Source organism: Pavona decussata, unplaced genomic scaffold (assembly GCF_977016875.1).
Source record: "Pavona decussata unplaced genomic scaffold, jaPavDecu1.1 SCAFFOLD_217, whole genome shotgun sequence".
NCBI classification, from domain to species: domain Eukaryota; kingdom Metazoa; phylum Cnidaria; class Anthozoa; order Scleractinia; family Agariciidae; genus Pavona; species Pavona decussata.
This window is the reverse complement of record NW_028145622.1, coordinates 1,658,137-1,677,111: the sequence shown is the minus strand read 5'-3', so window position 1 is coordinate 1,677,111 and position 18,975 is coordinate 1,658,137. Positions and strand designations below refer to the sequence as shown.

Sequence of the window (18,975 nt, the reverse complement as noted above, 5' to 3'; positions counted from 1 at the left end):
TTGAAGATAATCACAAGAGCATGCTTGACAGTAACTTTTAATGTACATGTATTCGATGATCATCACGACGTGTTTTCCTTTACTTGCTGTGATTTGCCAGCGGCATTCCTGGCTGCCTGGGTAATTTCTGGGGTAGAAAGGACTGGTGATGACTCCGGATGTCTCATTCAGGATCGCCAACTTTGGACACACTGCAGAACAACGCGCAAGTCAATCTTTACCTTTCCAACGTAAACTTCAGTCTCGAGTTAAAAAAAAAACAACAACACTGTTTTGAAGAATACTTCAAAATACACCCTAAAAGCGTTTAGCCAAAGAGTTACGTGCTGATGTAATTGAGCGATCACAACAATTATAACCACCAAAACCCTATTTTTACTTTTTTGTCTTTTTGGAACGGATGGATAGGGGCGTAAAGCAGATTTCGCACCCACTGCCTTCCATAACTTCGAAACAAAACACGTTAAGACAATGAGGCTTGGAGGATAGATAGCACGTCTTACGTGATTATTAAGTCATGATTTCCAAATGGCGGACATCTTGGATTACTGGATTTCCCCAAAACTTCAGGAAGAGCCTTAACTTAGCAAAAAGTAACTAAAACCAATAAATGAACACGAATATGAGCTAAAAACACAAAAGTTACAGTAGCAAAGGTAATTGTTCCCTATTTTTAATTGCGATTTTCCGCTTTATTAAAAAAATGCGTGTCAAAAATTGGTTGTCATGGTAACGTCGAGGAAAAAAAAAGCCGACCACAGCAATTTGTTCCTAGATAAAACTCCTAAGAAGTTCTTAAGTTTCATGACATCTTCGCAAATATCAAAAATGTTAATTATGTTCAACGTTCCCCCCCCCCCTCCCCCCTCTGCAAAGTCTAGAGATAGGACTAAACAGGAAACTATTTAATGCATAATTTTTAATTGAATGCTTACAATTAAGAAGTATTGTGTTTACTTGGCATCATTTTTCTAACAGCCTAGTTATATGATCAGGTGGACAAATTTCTATAAACTGACTTCAAATGTTGGCTCCTTAACAGCTCACACTTTAACGTTGTGTGAAGAGTAACCGCCGACCGGTTAGGTCAGTTGGTAGAGTACCGGACTACCATGCGGGAGGTCGCGGAATCAAACCCCGTTTGGACCACCACTCAGGGTCTTTAAATAACTGGGGACAAAGTGCTGCCTTTGTGATGAGATCTTCAAAGGGTTAGACTTTCTAGTCTTCTCGGATAAGGACGATAAACCATACGCCCCGTCTCACAACCCTTGTTCGTAAAAAACTCTGTGGGACGCTGAGGAACCCACTCATTCTTATTCATTCACCAGGCTGGAAATATGCCATCACATTTATTAAATAACCCACTCATAGTTTGCAAAGAGTAGGGAACGTAGTTCCCAGTGTTGTGGTCTGGTTGTTTGTGTGTATATTCTCATGGTTGGGTGGGTAAAAGCTCGGAGATATTAGGGACGGACCATTAGAAAAGTGATGGGGGGGGTGGGGGATTTTCAGTCTGCAGGAATTTTTTTTTATGCTCAGTGCTTGTGCAGGAATTTTTTTTTCAGTTGATACCCTCTGCACGAATTTTTTTTTTTGTTGTTTTCCAGAAAAAAAAAATTAAATAAAGGATTTTTAAAAAAAAGTTGTACTTTGTGGGCTTGGAATGATTACCTTTAACCCCTGAGACAATATCTAAAAATTACAGCATAATGGTCAAAACTAAACAAAAACAACGAAACCTAGTATCTAGTATCCTACAGAGCACTTTGTGGTATTGACAATGAGCCACAGAGCATTTTGTGGTGAATAAAGTGAACACTTGTCCTTCAATCTAGATGCTCCTACAAGCGTTTTTAAAAGAGGACTTCTTGAAAATGACTCAGTTTTTTAAATTTTGTAACCATAAAGCACTCTGTGGCCCAACGAATAAAACTATAAAGCGCTTTATGGATAAGCAGATATGCTGGAAGCGTTTTACTGACAAAATCGTTTTTCTTCAAAACTAATTGACCTATTGCTCGTGATTATTGGGTTTACTACCAGTTACAAACACAAAACAAAATACTGAGTTGTAGTAAGGGAAAATTCCAGCCACGCCACAAAATGTGAGGTTGGTTTGTTGTTCATACAAAACAAACTTCCACAAAAAAATTTAGATTTTCAAAACATTAAAAAGGCCATTTTGGGGCATTCTGGAAGAAATTTTTTTGTCATTAAAACCCTAAAAGGTATTTTCTATAATAATTCCTTAATCTCCTTCTGCAAGAATTTTTTTTTCTTCCGTCTCGGCTTGCAAGAATTTTTTTTTCAGGCATTTTGGCTTGCACGAATTTTTTTTTTGTATTTTCCCCACCCCCCCCCCCCCATCACTTTTCTAATGGTCCGTCCCTTAGCTGCATAAGCTACTCTACAAAAATCCGAGGGTAAATATAGAGATGAGATGAGATGAAGTATGAAGTCCGTTAGCTTGCTTATTTGGCTGTTTTGTAGAATTGGTTAAAAGTCGAGCTCAGAGAGCTCGAAACGCGATCGTGCACCTTGCTTAGAAGCACGAAGCGCGATCGTCAGAGTTATAGAGAGGCGAGCGAGCCACTTTCAGGAAATCGAGTGGTTTTGCAAAAGAAACAGATAAAACCTTTTCCTGTAAATACATTTTCTTGGCAGGTTTATAGGGAGCTCTTTACTTTAAAAGTATCTCTTAATACAGTCAGTCAACACCTATTTTCCTATCCTCGAGCCTAACAAAACCTTTAGAAGAAAAGGGCTATGAACATCGGTCCTGTAAAATTGGGCGTCGTTTACTTACGTCAACACGTACACCTAGGCAATAAGTTGCTATAAATGAGTTTTAATGAAAATTACTGGTAGCTTTTGAAGATCGCCGGATTGGTTTAAAAAATTGGTAATCCAGACTTTTCTGAGGCTATTTAGGAAATTGTTAACAACAGGTTCGAGAAATTTGAGGAAAGAAAAAGAACGTATTTTTGAATTAGTCATTAACTAATGTAAAATATGTAATTTTCTTCTCAGCATCAACGGGGCTTTCCATTAAAATCTTCTCAAACCCATACACAACGAGTAAAGAAAAAAAATCATAGGAAATCACTACCGTGAAACATTTCGTGTAGTTAATGCATTTTGTTAATCTTTTAGTACTTGAATAGGCTACTCAGAACAACTCATATATTACATTGTTAAGTTGCACATTTGTTAGAATATTCAGGCAGCCAGCCAACAATCAGTGCTATTAATTACCCATCGCAGTCGGTACACACTGTATAACATTGATTGATGATGTTTGTAAAGCTTTCGAAGATGATGTCGGCATGAAGTCCTTCCCATTTCTACGCACTAACAAAACTTTGTGATAACTCACACAATTACTATGATGAAGACAATTAAACACATGGACGTAGGCTCACCTGACTCACTAGTAATAGCTGTATTGTAAGAGGCATTAAACCCTGAGTACTGATCAGTCGATGTGGTAAATATCACCTGAATTGAATTTCCCACAGAGTACACTGGAGAAGGAACAGACTGACCATAGAGCTGAAATGGCTGTCTGTTATCATCTGAAGCTACATTTGTGATGGTGACACGAGCACCGTATGGATATCGATCCAGTACAAAATGATGGAAAGTCAGCTTAATGATGTAGCCACTAGGAACTGTGATATTCCAGATACATCTGCTGTATTGAGGAAAGTTGTTTGGAAAGTTTGGGCTCGCAAAGAATCCACTTGATCCAGTAAGAATGTCTTCAGAGGTACAAGCTGTGAGAGAAAGAGAACGTATTAGCCAGGCCGTCATTAACTCAAACAAGTAAATATTATGCCTTAATAAGCAGTAGACTTCAGCATTTATGTCCTCAGTCCTCAGTGAGACGTCTTGCACAAAGAATATTTGTTAAACGAATAAATGATTTTATGCGCCTTATCAGTGCATCTGTTCTGTGGCTTCCGTTCAGGTGGTAGTAAGGAGATACTCTAGCTAATTATCCTATATAAGGCTCGGTTAGACCATCATTTGTCCTCTTTGGCCTAGATTATCCAACAGTGAACTAGGGCGCATATCCAAGGGAAACTTGTCACTTCAGTTAAGTATTTTGAGACGTTTTGAACATCCCCACTTGACGATATGGCCTTCTCTAATGTCACATCGCGTTCACCAAGGGTGCTCATTCTAGGCCATTCATTTGTACGGAAACATAAGTACTTTATTACTATGCTGGTTATTGGTGGTCGCACGGTGGACAAAATGGTCCGACTGGACCTCCCCACTATTCAGGATATGGCTCCAGATACAGTTATTCTCGAGCTCGGTTCGAATGACTTGTGTGATAAGACAAGCGATGCTGAGACCACGGGACTAGCAACAGAGGCGTTTGTGGCGCTGTTGTACCACCAATCTAGTGTTCGTTACATCATGGTGTGTGAAGTAATTCCGCGATCAAATCAACCCTTTCCCCATTACAACGACAAAGTGGATAGTGTAAACCGCTATTTAGTGAAGGCTCTTGCCAACGCCTCATTTGCGGGAGTTTGTCGTCACCGAGGGCTTTACCATCCTTCTTTCAACATTTATCTTCCTGATGGGATCCATTTAAATGATTACGGGAACAAAGCCCTTTATTGCAGTTACCGAAGGGCAATCCTGGCGGCCTTGCGAGGCCAATGACTTACTTTACTAGCAAACATATGTTAAGAGAGTAATTCATTGTCACTTTTTTCCTTTGTACTCTGTCAGTTGCCCCATCAATGGGAATTTTGTTGACGCAGTATGACGGAACATGCGCTCGCCCGCATTCCACACCCCGGGAATACCTTTCATTTTATACAATTTTCTAATCCGAGAAATCATTGTTGCGGACATTGTGGTTTTCTTTTATCTGAAACTCCAGACCGACCATTTTGGGATTAGATTCCATTCCACGAGACAAAAGTCACCTAGAGATTTTACGAATACAAGAGAGGCGATTGCCCATCTTTACTCCCTATACGTTTGGGATGGCACTCCCTTTCTGTGTGTTTACGGTCATTATTTGCCTTGTTTATTGGGCACTAGTTGTATGGAACAGGAATCACCCGTTTCTTTCGACCACCTTTTATGTTAAAGGCTCCGGGGTTAATACTACTACTATGATCCTTGCGACCAGAGATACGTTTCCGTGCCATTCATGTATAATATCGCTGTGTACTTTGTACACCTGCTGTCTCTATTTGGGCAGTAGTTTTTTTTCTTTGAGCCTGTTTTCGCGTGAGTTGCCACACCCATGTATTAATCTCATTCAGGGAGCAGACATATAGTGCAACACAACCTCATTAGTATGCAACCAGTAACCTGAAGCGCATTTTCCCTCACAACGTAAGATTTTGGGCTGCGAGCCCTTATCCATTAAAACCCAGTAAGTATAAATTACTTCATGTAGACTATGGAATTTTATTAATATAGAATGCCGCCACGTAAACGACCTGTCCTAACCCAGGGACCAACAGGCGGAGTGCCAAAGCGCAGGCAGGAAGATCGCTCAGCCGTTCCCGGACCTTCTAATACAGCTCGCCTAACACCAGACATTATCGAGACAATAAGTTAGAGTGTCGCTACAGCGGTGAAGAACGCACTACAGACCATGGGCAACCAACCAGCCTTCTCAAGCCCTCCAGTGCAGTTCATTCCGGATCCCCCGGCACCACCGGGACAACTATCGACGTCTGCTGAAAGCGATGTCCAGGAGTTGGTACAGGCCTCAACCTAAGTAGTCATTTAGTCCTTAACAAATGGCGGAGTACAGACAGAAGAACGCCCTGTCGCTAGTAATAACCCATTTATATCAGCCAACGTACCCTTAACCCATAGGGTGCCCGAAAAAATACGCAATATAATATGGGCAGGAATTGATCACAGGGTTTTCATTTGGCTTCCGGTTACATGATCAGGGACACAGCGTTGCAGTTACATCACGGAATTTGTTATCTGCCTATCCAAATCCCGCCATTGTGGACAGTAAGCTTGCCAAGGAAAGAGAATTAGGTCGCATCATGGACCCCTTTACAAACACCCCATTCTCCACGTGCTTTTTCTCGCCTTTAGGCGTTATTCTTAAGAAAACTCCCGGGGAATACCGAAACATCCACCACCTCTCCTTTCCTCTCGGAGGCTCGGGTAACAATTTCATCCCGGTTGAATTTTCTTCCGTCAAATATGCCACCGTGGACGATGCAATCAGTATCATTAAACAGTTAGGAAAAGGATGTGCCATGGCAAAAACAGATGTCCGAAGCGCCTTTCGCATTCTACCAGTTCACCCCTCGGACTATCACTTATTAGGCTTCCAGTGGAAAGGGAAGAGGTATTTCGACAGGCCTGTTCCCATAGGAGCCGCCTCCTCGTGCCGGAATTTCGAACTTCTCAGTTCTACGCTTGAATGGATTGCCAAGCACAAATTGGGCATCCCACATATAATACATATTTTAGATGATTTTTTGATAATTGATAAGTCCATGGTCGCTTGTGGCACTCATCTTTAACGCTTTCTGGACATATGTACAGATATAGGGGTTCCAATGGCGTCAGAAAAAACAGAAGGCACCTCACAAGTTCTTACGTTTGCGGGAATAGAACTAGATTGCAACAGGCATGAAGCTAGGCTTCCCCGGGAAAAAGTGGAAAATGCGTAGCCACGATTCAGGGTTTTCTGACGAAAAGAAAGGTCACGTTGCGTGACCTTCAATCCCTGATCGGTTTACTGAACTTTGCGTGTTCCGTCGTCGTACCGGGAAGAGTATTTCTTCGTCGCTTAATTAACCTCACCTTAGGTATTAAGCGATCGTCACATTACATACGGTTGACGCAGGAAGTTAAGAAAGATTCGTGTATATGGCATCAGTTTCTTGCAGGGTTTAACTGCAGATTTTTTTTTCTCGAGGAAGCCTGGCATATGTCACCCGCTATTCATTTTTATACCGACGCCCCAAAGTCACAGGGTTACGGCATAATTTTTTGAACCAGTTGGGAACTTGGCGAGTGGCCAGCTAATTGGAAAACTAAAGACATTTCCTTTCTAGAATTGTTTCCTATCGTGGTGGGTCTAAGAATGTGGTGTGATCGCCTTAAGAACCAACGCGTGATCTTTGTTTCCGATAATAAAAGTGTCGTTCACGTCATCAACAAACAAACCGCTAAAGATAGAGAGTTGCTCTCATTGCTCCGCCAACTGGTCTTAACTTGCCTTAGATATAATATCTTATTCAAAGCCAGACATATCGCCGGCAGCAGGAATACATTGGCTGATAGTCTCTCTCGGTTGCAGGTGGACAAATTCACACGCCTTTCTCACGGCGTGGATCAGGCCCCTACACCGATACCACCCGAGCTACAGCCGGCGAATTGGGTCCTACACTAACCAAGCTGTTCGAGGCTAGCTTGAGTCCATCATCAGTGAGCACGTACCGGCGTCCATGGACACTTTTTAAAGAATTTGAGCGAACTCGATTTAATAATCACCATTTAAGCCTTCCCATACAATCCAACATATTAGTTCTTTTTATCGCTCATCCGTATGAACTTAATTATTCCCCATCCACGGTTCTGACATATCTGTCGGCCATCGGTTACGTCCATCGTCTGGCCAATTTGCCAGACCCTTCAAAATCAGAACAAGTCCAATTAACGTTACGAGGTTACTCCAAGCTTAAACCAGCAGGCACCGATTCACGGTTACCAATCACGTTACCGTTGTTAGAAGGCATCTTACAAGCTTTGGATGTTACGCAATCCTCGCACTTTAACCAGAAATTAGCCAAAGCTATGTGTTCATTGGCCTTTTTTGCCGCCTTACGTGTTGGAGAAATTACTATTCGCCCGGGTCAGGCACTTTGTAATGTCATCCATTTTCATCAGATCTCTTTTATGAAGGACCACCACGACACCTTGATGGCCATCAAATTATCACTATAGTTAATTACAAACTCAGTGGCCCCTCGCGACCCACAGATATTCTTGTTCACCGCGATAAACCTGTCTGCCCCGTCTTTTCAGTTACTCGAATTTTTACCTATTCGAGGCACCGCGGCTGGCCCATTATTCTGTTGGCCTGATAACACTCCAGTGCATAGGGCTTATTTCACTCGCGTCTTAAAGGATGCACTTCGTTTCCCTGATTTAGATCTCAAGAGATACAAAACACATAGCTTTCGCATAGGCGTGGCTTTTGGGCCGCAGCAAAAAGCATGTCTGACACCCAAATCAGGCTTTTTGGTAGATGGAAATCGAACGCCTTTTCGCGGTATATCCGCATGCCACGTATCGGCCCTTCCGTTACGACGTGAGTCACGCTCGCCAACTGCCCATTTGGTAGATTTTTTTTCTCCGATATCTAAACTAATTCACTTTGAATAGTTCCCCGTGGTGTACGCAAGGGCTACACACCGTAAGGACCTGCTCTGTGTTATGGATACTTATCTCTAGGCCTACAAAAACAGTTTCTTCGGGCGTACGCAGGGGCTACGCACCTTACGGAACTGTTTGGTGTGACAGATAATTTTTACATACATAGGCCGTATCTTTTACGCGAGGAGTTCCTTCTATTGAACACAGGGGCTACACAACTTCTAGAACTGTCCGCCGTTCAGATGATTGTTACATTTATAGGCCGTCCTGCCTTTGCTATATATACGTTTACCAGGCTATGACCACTTAACGCTTCACATATCTAGGTAACTATCCAGTATAGCTGCTATCGAAAACGCACTAAAAAACACGTTTCCTAGTTTATCAGCTCTTTATTCCAAGAATCCCCTAAATCACTCCACTCAAACTCCGGGCATAAACTACAGCATGAACTATAACTCGACTTCTTTCTAACAAGATACTTGATACCTGGGAGTACAAAGTACATTCTGGGAGATTGATTGAAGTCATTTCCTGTCATACATAACAACAACAATAGCAAACCAAAAACGATCTAAGGTATTGTTCACGGTTTCCGACATACTCCCCTATATGACTCGCAGGCATCGAGGCATATGTAACACAGGGAACTGATTGAATAGTGTTTCTCTAAGGAGATCAGCAATCAAGAATAAAATCAATATCAACGTTCTTTCAGTTCAAAGTTCAGTTCAAGATTCTTTATGCAATGTTTAGCCCAGCCCCTCCTCCTCTGCTACTCCCTGCATTCGATGCCTGGCTGCAGCTGCTGCATCTCGTCTAGGTCTAGGTCTAGACACAGGCGCTGTAGGGTTGAGTGGAGTCGTGTCTCTCTGCACATTCTCTTTGTCACACGACAGTTCTAGGGGAAAGAGGTGCTGGATAGGGCGTTCGAGGTGTGACCGGCCTGCTCGCAACCTTGCACCACGAATTTCACCATCTCTTCCTTCAATAAGCTACTCGAACATTCCAAGAGGCCAGCAGTTTCGGTTCTGCTCAGAAGACTGGATGACGACTACATCTCCAACAGCAAGGGTACACTTCTTGTCACTGTGTTTAAGACGATGGCGCTCACGTAATGATGGCAAATATTCGGCTGTCCACCGACGCCACAATGCATCTTTAGTTCTCAGCAAGAATCAATCAATCAATAAATCTTTATTTAAACACGGTAAAATCCATCAGAAGTATAAAAATTAAAAATAACCTAACTACCCTAAACAAAATTCAAAACCTACAACTAATCTAACTAAAACCTGTTTTTCATGAATGCCGTGTATAACATTAAAAATGAACTTTAACTAATCTTTTAAATTGACTAAGAGATCCAGCTTCTCTCACATGACAGGGTAGGCTGTTCCAGAGAACTGCTCCACTATAAGTAAAGCTGTTTTTCACGAAATTAGTTCGCGGAAACGGGACAAATAGTTTGTTAACAGAGTCCCTCAGGGAGTAACGCGTTTCATTTCGTTTAAAAAATTTAGATGATAAATATTCAGGAACAAGACCATTTAAAGACTTGTATACCATTATGGATTTCTGTATTTGAAATTGAGTGCTCAAGTCTTTCCAATCGAGTTGTCTAATTAAACGGTTAGCATCAGCATCATAGCTAGAGAAGGTTAAAACTCGAGCGGCACGGTTCTGAAGCTTCTGTAGCCTGTCAAATAATGTTGGCACGCTTGGCACACTTCCGTAAATCTTTGTCATCCAGCTGATGTGGCTGTAATTCAGGCAGGATATTGGTGTTGAGGAACAGTAACGTATTTGGCTTCAATGTAGGAAGTTGGACATCTTCCTCTTGGTAGCACAGTGGACGATTGTTAAGGGTCACTTTGACGTCCAGGATAACTTCGCCTAACTCCTCCCAGCTGAGCTGTCCTTGACCAACTGTCTTGTAGAACGCTGACTTCATTAACCCGATCATTCGCTCGAATTGCCCGCCCCACCAGGGTGCTCGGCTGAGATTGAACTGCCAAATGATGGACTGCTCACTTAGAAACGAGTGGAACCTTTCATCTTTCTGTACTTTCTTTAGCCACTTGGCTGCAGCGACAAACCTCTGACCGTTGTCCGAATAGATCTTTGATGGTCGTCCTCTTCTGGCAATTAACCGCTTCAGGCTCTTGATGAACGCTGTAGTCTCCAAACTGGGCAGTAACTCCAGAAACACTCCGCGGGTTAGGCTGCAGGAGTACAACACCACATAGGCTTTTTGCTCTTCCTTGCGCTTGTCACGGTGTTTCACAGGTCCGGCAAAGTCCACTCCTATCACGTTGAAGGGCGTGTTACCTTCCGTTCTTTCTCTTGACAGAGGTGCTGGTGGCGGATTTGCAAAGGCCACGGCTTGAAAGCGTTTGCATCCGCTGCATTTTCTCACGACTCTCTTCTTCAATTTCCGAAGACGGGGTATCCAGAACGTCTCTCTTACTCTCGCCATGGTTAGACCTACTCCCACATGGAGCGTTGTGACGTGAGCCCGTTGTACTATCTTCGCTGCTAGTAGAGCTGAGTCAGGCAGGTATACTGGGTACTCGCCCTGGATCCGTCCTCGACATTCCAACACACCCTCTTCATTATGCTGCAGGTTCAGTTGTTCTTGGTCTTGGTCAAATTTGGCGTGGCTCATCCCCTGTAGCTGCGCTCTCTTGACTAGGAACATCTGGCATTTCTCAACTTCAGCTGTAGTCAGTGGTCCCTTGGTCTTGCTGGAGGAGTTCCGTGAATTATGCAGGAATCGCATGACCCAAGCACCAATCCTCACGGCTTTACGCAGTTCGAACTTCCATAGGACCAAATCAAAAACATCACGGGTATCGACTCCAACCGCGAACACTTCTTGCTGGAGCTTTCGTTCTGCTATACTTTCAGGGCTTGGTTCCGGCATGATTTTGTCTGGCCACTTGGCAGGTTCTGAGAGCCAAGCAGGTCCATTCCACCACAGTTCTGCACCTACTACACTACCACCACGGCTCCCCAGATCGGCGGGGTTGTCGGTTGACGGAACATGACGCCACAGCACGTTTGGGTGAGACTGGATTCTACTGACATGATTCTGCACAAACTGGCGGTATTTCCCTTTATCGGCAATCCAATGTAGGGCAACGGAGCTATCCAACCAGCAGTGGTCTTTAGTCGCAAGGGTTAGTCCCTCTAGTGCTTGACGTACATTGGTGACTAGATTCACAGCCATGTGACCTGACACTAGCTCCAACCGAGGAATCGTAAGACCTTGTTTCGCTAGACGGGACTTCGCAGTAACCAGCCCTTGTGATATACCTGAAGCTTGCTTGACCACGGCGTAAACTGCAGCACACACTCCACGACCGCTAGCATCACCAAATGCATGGAGCTGAACCTCATCGATTTCTTCTTGGTAGAGAGGAATACTGCGTCTCACCGACACTGCCTCGGGTAGACTTCTCTCCCACTTTTTCCATTTCTTCATTGTCTCCTCTGACAAGGGGGCATCCCAAGCGTTCTTCTCGATACAGGACTCTCTATACAGAAGTTTCCCCTCAAGCATGGCAGGTGACACAATTCCAAGCGGGTCGTACACTTTAGCCAAGTTGGTCAGGATACCACGCTTCGTTTGCTCGGCTGGTGTTGCAGGAAAACAGACGTGCAGAGTGTCTTCGACCTTGTCCCAGCCAACGCCTAGGAGTTTGCATTCTCCCTTTGCCGGTGTGTTCTCTAACTGCTCCTTGGCGTATGATGGCTCGTAGTCTTCACAGGCTGTCTCAAGCTCTTTTCTGTTCGAATGCCACTTGTGCAGTTCGAATTTGGCATCAGCGAAAATCTCGGTAGCTTCTCGTTTTAACTGTTTCGCCTTTTCGATTGTGGGCCCTCCGGAGAGCAGATCGTCCACGTACTGGCTCTTAAGGATCTCTTTCACAGCATCAGGATATGTGGATAGCAGATTCTCAAGGTGTTGCTGGATCACTCCATTGAGAAGGAATGGCGAAGGTGCGAGGCCAAACACCACTTTAGTGAAACACAGTGTTTCAACTTGCTTGGCTGTCCTGTGCGCGATCCAGTGGAATCGTAGGGCGTCTCTCTCGATTTCTCGGATTCGCATCTGCAGGAATGCGCGACGAACGTCTCCAGCCACTACCACAGGATGGAATCGGTTTCGAACAACGACACTCCACAGCTTGTTTTGTAATGGAGGTCCAGCATGGAGGCAATCGCTCAACGACGGGGGTTTCTCTTGTGCACGTGCAGACGCGTCGTACCCGACTCGCAGTTTTGTCGTCTCAGCATTTCTTCTCACAACAGCACGATGGGGTAGATAGAACTCTCTTCCAGTAACTTCATCAGGTGCTCGCTCCACTACGCCTTCTTCCAGCTGTTCTCTGATCACAGCGTCATACTCATCTAGCAGGTCAGTCTTCCTCAGCTTCCGTGCAAGAGTGTTTAATCTGCGCAAACTTCCTTCCCGGTTGTTTGGTAAAGAAGGACAGTTTCCCTTCCCAGGTAGCCCAGTTTCATACCATCCTTCTGGAGAACGAACTAACTGTTCTTTGAACTCGTCATAGACAGCACTCTGATCTCCGGTTGCAGAGTCCGCCAGTCCTAATACGTCAAGAGCACTCAACTGCTCATAGTTAGCATTAGAATTTACAGCTAGCAGGGCAGGCGATAAGCCCCTATCAGCCCCAGGCGACATAATTGTCCATCCAAATCTGGTGAACTCAGCAACAGGATCTCCCCGGCGTCCTACTCGTAACCGCTCCCCAGTGCAAATTTTTGCAAAGTCGTTGGCTCCCAATATGATATGAACAGGTAGCATTTTCTTCGTGTCATCATCATCCATTCGCACTCCCTTGAGGTGTGGGTTCGCTTCAATTACTTGTTCGTAGCCAGGATTCTCTAGGACCAATAACTCTCTCTTGTTTACCTTTGTAATGTCCACGTGGAGCTTAAAATCACCGGCGACAGAACTTATGACCACATCAAATACTTGCATGGTTCTTGTCGTGATTCCCGTCAGCATGACAATTTCTCGCAACCCCGTAGACTTAGGGCGTACCTTTATTAACTCAATTGCGGTTGATGAAGCGCACGAATGGCTTGCGCCACTGTCCAGTAATGCTCTGAACTTGAATCCACCAATCTTCACAACGATAACTGGCTGAATTACCGCGGTATTTCCGACGCTATTTGCTGTCATTCCAGGCTCACGTGTTTTAGATTTGTTGCATAATGACTTGTGGTGCCGAGCGTTACAATTTTGGCATGTCGATTTGCTTTTGCAGTCTTCCGCTCTGTGCCTTGATCCTGTGCAGTTGAAACATAGACGCTTCTCGAGAAAGATCTTTTTTCTCTCCCCCAAATTTACGATCTTATCACAATTGATTGCATTGTGATCGGGGCTTTCGCAAAACAAACAACCACGTCGTCGATCGATCACCACGTTGGGAGTAAAATAATCTCGATTTTTCTCTCTTTTCTTGATGACCTCCCATATTCTTGGATCTTGTAGCTTCGTAGAGTGGATTATTCAAAGTCCATTTCTCCAGCGCTTCCAGGAACTGCGTAAAAGACCACTCGCTCCATTGCTCGTCAATCATCGCAAGTTCATTCTTTATGGCCCCCAGCTTGTAAAACGTAAATCTTACAGCGGCGTCCAATTTGCTTAGGCTTTCCAAAGTCTGCAAAGATTCGACGTCAAATAGCAGGAGCTCGTAGAATTCGTGAATCTTTTTCACATCCCTCTCTTTGATCGTAGGCAGCTCGAGTATGCTCCGAACGTAAGTTCCCACAACTTCACTGGTTTTGCCGTAGCGTCGCGCGAGTAAATCTTTAGCTTTTTGATAACCTTTGGCCGTGAAATGAAGTCCGTCGATCAGATTTCGGACCTTCAAAACCAGAAATTCTTTCAAATACAAAAACTTTGTTACTTCTGGAGCAGATGATTTGTCAATCTGTGTCTCAAACTGACCCCAAAAACGCATCCAATCTTGAGGTGTCCCATCGAATTTAGTAATTACAAGCTTTGGCATTTTAACAACTCCCGCGGTTTCAGTCGGCTTCTTTTGTGCTTGTTGCAGGTCGAGTTTCTTCTGCTCAAAGCTAGCTCATCAGCATACGCACGCTCTTTCGTTTCTCGTTGTTGCTCGATCTTTTCGTTCTCTAGCGCGATGGCTTGTTTGTGCTCAAATACGAAGGCTTCATGTTTTGATTTCCGATCGATCAGCTCTATTTTGCTTGCTAATTGTCGCATGCATTTATCCGCCACGTCAACCGATTCTTCAAATTCTTCCGTCCATTCTTGAACTGCTTGTTCGTCTTCGCCTTCAGCAAACTTCTTCTCCTCTATGGACTCCTTGAAGGTCGTAACTGCGGTCACCACACTCCCAAGAGAAACTCTATGCCTCTCCAACGCCGCTCGATCATCTTTTTGGAGGATTTCGTCTGTCTTCTTGACTCTAAAATTTAACGTTTTGATTTTCGCGTTTAGCTCTGCTTTTTCCTTTTCCATACTCGTTCAGGTCCCGTCGAAGGTGCCAGTTTGTCGAAAACGCACTAAAAAACACTTTTCCTAGTTTATCAGCTCTTTATTCCAAGAATCCCCTAAATCACTCCACTCAAACTCCAGGCATAAACTACAGCATGAACTATAACTCGACTTCTTTCTAACAAGATACTTGATACCTGGGAGTACAAAGTACATTCTGGGAGATTGATTGAAGTCATTTCCTGTCATACATAACAACAACAATAGCAAACCAAAAAACGATCTAAGGTATTGTTCACGGTTCCCGACAGCTGCATTTGCAGAGGCGATTCAGCATTTTCACCCTTATACAACATTAAATTTTCCAGTTGCCTTGGTTTTGGGTGGGGGCGTCCTAGTCCACTCTTTCATCGTGCTAGAACGGTGGCGGGTATCCCCTCACCAATGCTGGATACAGTTTTATCTAGAGTTAGTGTTCTCTCATTACGTCATATTTTGCTAAGAATAAACGGCCACGTGTTTGGCCAAAATATACCAAACGGTGTCATGTCATCTTCCATCCCAGCAAACGGAGCAAAACCAACGCAATGGTTACAAAGATCAAGGTTTTGATAATGTGTCTAACGCAAGGGAGCATAAAGGATATTTATTTAACAAATAAATGATAAATAAATGATTTTATGCGCCTTATCAGTGCATCTGTTCTGTGGCTTCCGTTCGGGTGGCAGTAAGGAGATACTCTAGCTAATTACCCTATATAAGGCTCGGTTAGACCATCATTTGTCCCCTTTGGCCTAGATTATTCAACAGTGAACTAAGGCGCATATCCAAGAGAAACTCGTCACTTCCCTCCCTCCCTAGCTCCCTTACAAGCCACAGAATTAGTAAGCATAGTTAGGTCGGTGGCGGGTATCCCCTCACCTTTGCTGGGTACAGTTTTATTTAGATTTATTGTTCTCTCATTATGTCATATTTTGCTAACAATAAAAGGCCACGCGTGTGGCCAAAACATGCCAAACGATGTCATGTCATCTTGCATCCCAGCAAACGGAGCAAAACCAAGGCAATGGTTACAAATATCAGGGTTTTGATAATATGTCTAACGCAAAGGCGCATAAAAGCTATGGTGAAAGGGGACATTGGCCATCGTGGTCAAATATAAGAGCAAGTAACATGAGCATAAATTTTGATGACCGTTAACATTAATTTTACCTCACGGCAAGGAGGATGTAGTCAGCGAAGTTGAGGAGACCGGTTCTTTCTGAAGCAGCGAGGATCGAAATCCGCCAATCACATGTCGACCTTCGTGATGTAAACACTGAAACGTGATCAGTCGTCCTCAACGTCTGATAAAGACTAGCAGAAAGTGGTCGAAACGTCGTGATCTTCAACTTAAGTGACTACATCGTGAGACAAACGATTGTTCAATTTATATTATTAGGCCTTTTAATAAATTGCTAAAGTCGCTCTCCATCAATAGCCATTTGTTGTCTTTATCATCGTCTTTGTAAGGACAAAATTAAATCTAGAATTGCTGAATTGAGGATTCTGTCAAGGAAATAAAATTGAATAAATTTTCTCTTTTCGTCTTAAGTTTCTTTCGGCCTTGTTACAATGCTTTCGGTACATTTTGTTTGTTGTTGTTGTTGTTGTTGTTGTTGTTGTTGTTTTTTGCTTGTTTGTTCAAGATCATTGGTAAAGTTTGTTCTTTTTCTTTTTCCGCGCTTTTCAACAGACACCTGGCCACGTGCTCTACTGAAAGAAATACTTTCCTTTCTGTCTCGAGTGTCATTTGTGATATTTTATACATTTGAGAGTCTGCTGACCGTCAACTTTATCTTTTAACTTGTATTTTTTGTTGTATCTCAGCTTCCTACGTCAGAATTTTCTTCCCAGCCTTTAGCTTCAAATATGGTTTTCTATTTATCGTACTGGACACAGCAGTGGAACTGCCACAGTGTGTATCACGAATAAAGAGTATAATTAAAAGGAAAAGGTCATCGGTATACATTAATTTTCTACAGATTTTAACATCAATATGCAACGTTTACGCATGGGCACATAATAATTTGCAAGAAAATGGTCGTCGACAAGAGAGGATGAAGGTACCTTCATCCTCTCTTGTCGTCGATTAATGTCACAGCCATTAAATTTGCTCCCGTCCCTCATCCTTCTCTTTTCTTTTTTTACTCACCAGGGATGAAGGTAGTGTGGTTTGCTTGAATATAAGTTGCCTGAAATCCTCGATACTGGTTGCTGGAACTACCATCAGATACAAACAGCACCGACAGGCTCTCAAACATTGAGTAATATATTACATGATAACGACCACATCTTCTTTCATCAGTGTAACCATCAGAAGAATAGCCATTTTGAACTTGAAGATAATCACAAGAGCATGTTTGACAGTAACTTTTAATGTGCATGTATTCGATGATCATCACGACGTGTTTTCCTTTACTTGCTGTGATCTGCCAGCGGCATTCCTGGTTGCCTGGGTAATTTCTGGGGTAGAAAGGACTGGTGATGACTCCTGATGTCTCATTCAGGATCGCCAACTTTGGACACACTGCAGAACAACACAGAAGTCAACCTTTACCTTTCGAACGTAAAGCTCAGTCTTTAGTTAAAAAAAGACACTGTTTTGAAGAATACCTCAAAATACACTCTAAAGGCCGGGCAAAACGAGAGGCGATAGTAAAAGATAGCGGCCGATAGTTGCCGATAGTTGAAACTCTCGATCTCGTTTGGCACCTAACTACCGGCCATTATCGGCCACTATCGGCCGCTCTCATCGAGTTTGAACATGCTCAAATTTTTGTCGATAGCCGCCACTACGCACTTCTTCCCTAGAAGGTAAAATAATTTAAATAAATTGCTCTGCGTGTTTAATTTTTCTCACTATAAAATACATTGTATTTCACTTGAATAAGTGTGAATAAAATTGAATTGAATTGAATTGAATTGATAGTTTTGTGTCGTTTGGCACCCCGCTTGATAGTGGCCGATAGTTCAACTATCGGCCACTATCGGCTACTATTGGTTCTCCTTTGGCTTGGCTTTAAAAGCGTTGGCCAAAGAGTTACGTATTGATCTAATTGAGCGATCACAAATCACAACAGTTGTGACAATTGAGGGGAGGGGGGGGGGAAAAGCAGATTTGACCCCCACCCTTCCATAACTTTCTAACAATAGAAGTTAAGCAATGAGTCTTGGATGATAGATAGCACGTCTTAAGTGATATTTATGTCATGATTTCCAAATCGCAGCCAACTTAGAGCCGCCATTTTGGATTTCTGGATTTCCCTAAAACTTCAGGAAAGCGCCCTAATTAATCAAAAAGTAATCAAAACCAATAAAGGAACTTTAATATGAGCCAAAAACACAAAAGTTACAGTAGCAAAAGTAATTTTTCTTTATTTTAAAGGGAATTTTTATTTTCTTAAAAAATCGCTTGTCAAAAATTAGTTGTCATGGTAACGTCAAAGGAACATTAGCCGACCACAGCAATTTGTTTCTAGGTAAGTTTCGTAAAAAGTTTTATAACGTTTGCGCAAATATCTAAAATGTTATTCTTGTTTAAAGTTGCTGTGGGCACTATCCGTTCTCCCCTTTCCAAAGTCTAGATAAGGCTAAACTTAAACACTTTTAAGTATTTTAATTATGCATTTAAAAATGCATAATTTTTCATTTAATGCTCATGTTAAGAAGTATAAAGCATTTGTGGCGCGCAAACGGAAATATATACGAAGAGGGTGCCAAAAATTTGAGAATAAACAAGTGTGAAAGACGCTAGAAGATCCAAATGTAAATGAGGACTAATTACAATAAAATGGAGTATTGCCTAGGCAACGGTTTTGAGTTGTTATCCGCGTCGACGATTTTTGCTTTGTGCCAAAACATTAGAACCATTTGAATAGTTCTTCAAGTTTCGTTGATGTCCATTTTTTCGGGTTTGGAAGCATCTTCCGGTTTCTCCTATGTAGTTCCAAGGACAGTCTTTACTTGGAATTTTGTAAACAACATTACATTGAAGATCCGAGGGTTGTCTAAGCTTTGGGGACGGGAATTCTTTCTAACAT

General features: G+C 42.9%; 1 protein-coding gene and 1 pseudogene across 42 annotated transcripts in view; both read right to left on the bottom strand.

Moving 5' to 3' along the window:
• Nucleotides 1–18,975, bottom strand: part of LOC146459758 (cubilin-like) — a 407,624-nt gene that overhangs the window by 354,707 nt on the left and 33,942 nt on the right. The window lies entirely within an intron of this gene.
• Nucleotides 9,147–13,429, bottom strand: LOC146459759 (uncharacterized; annotated as a pseudogene).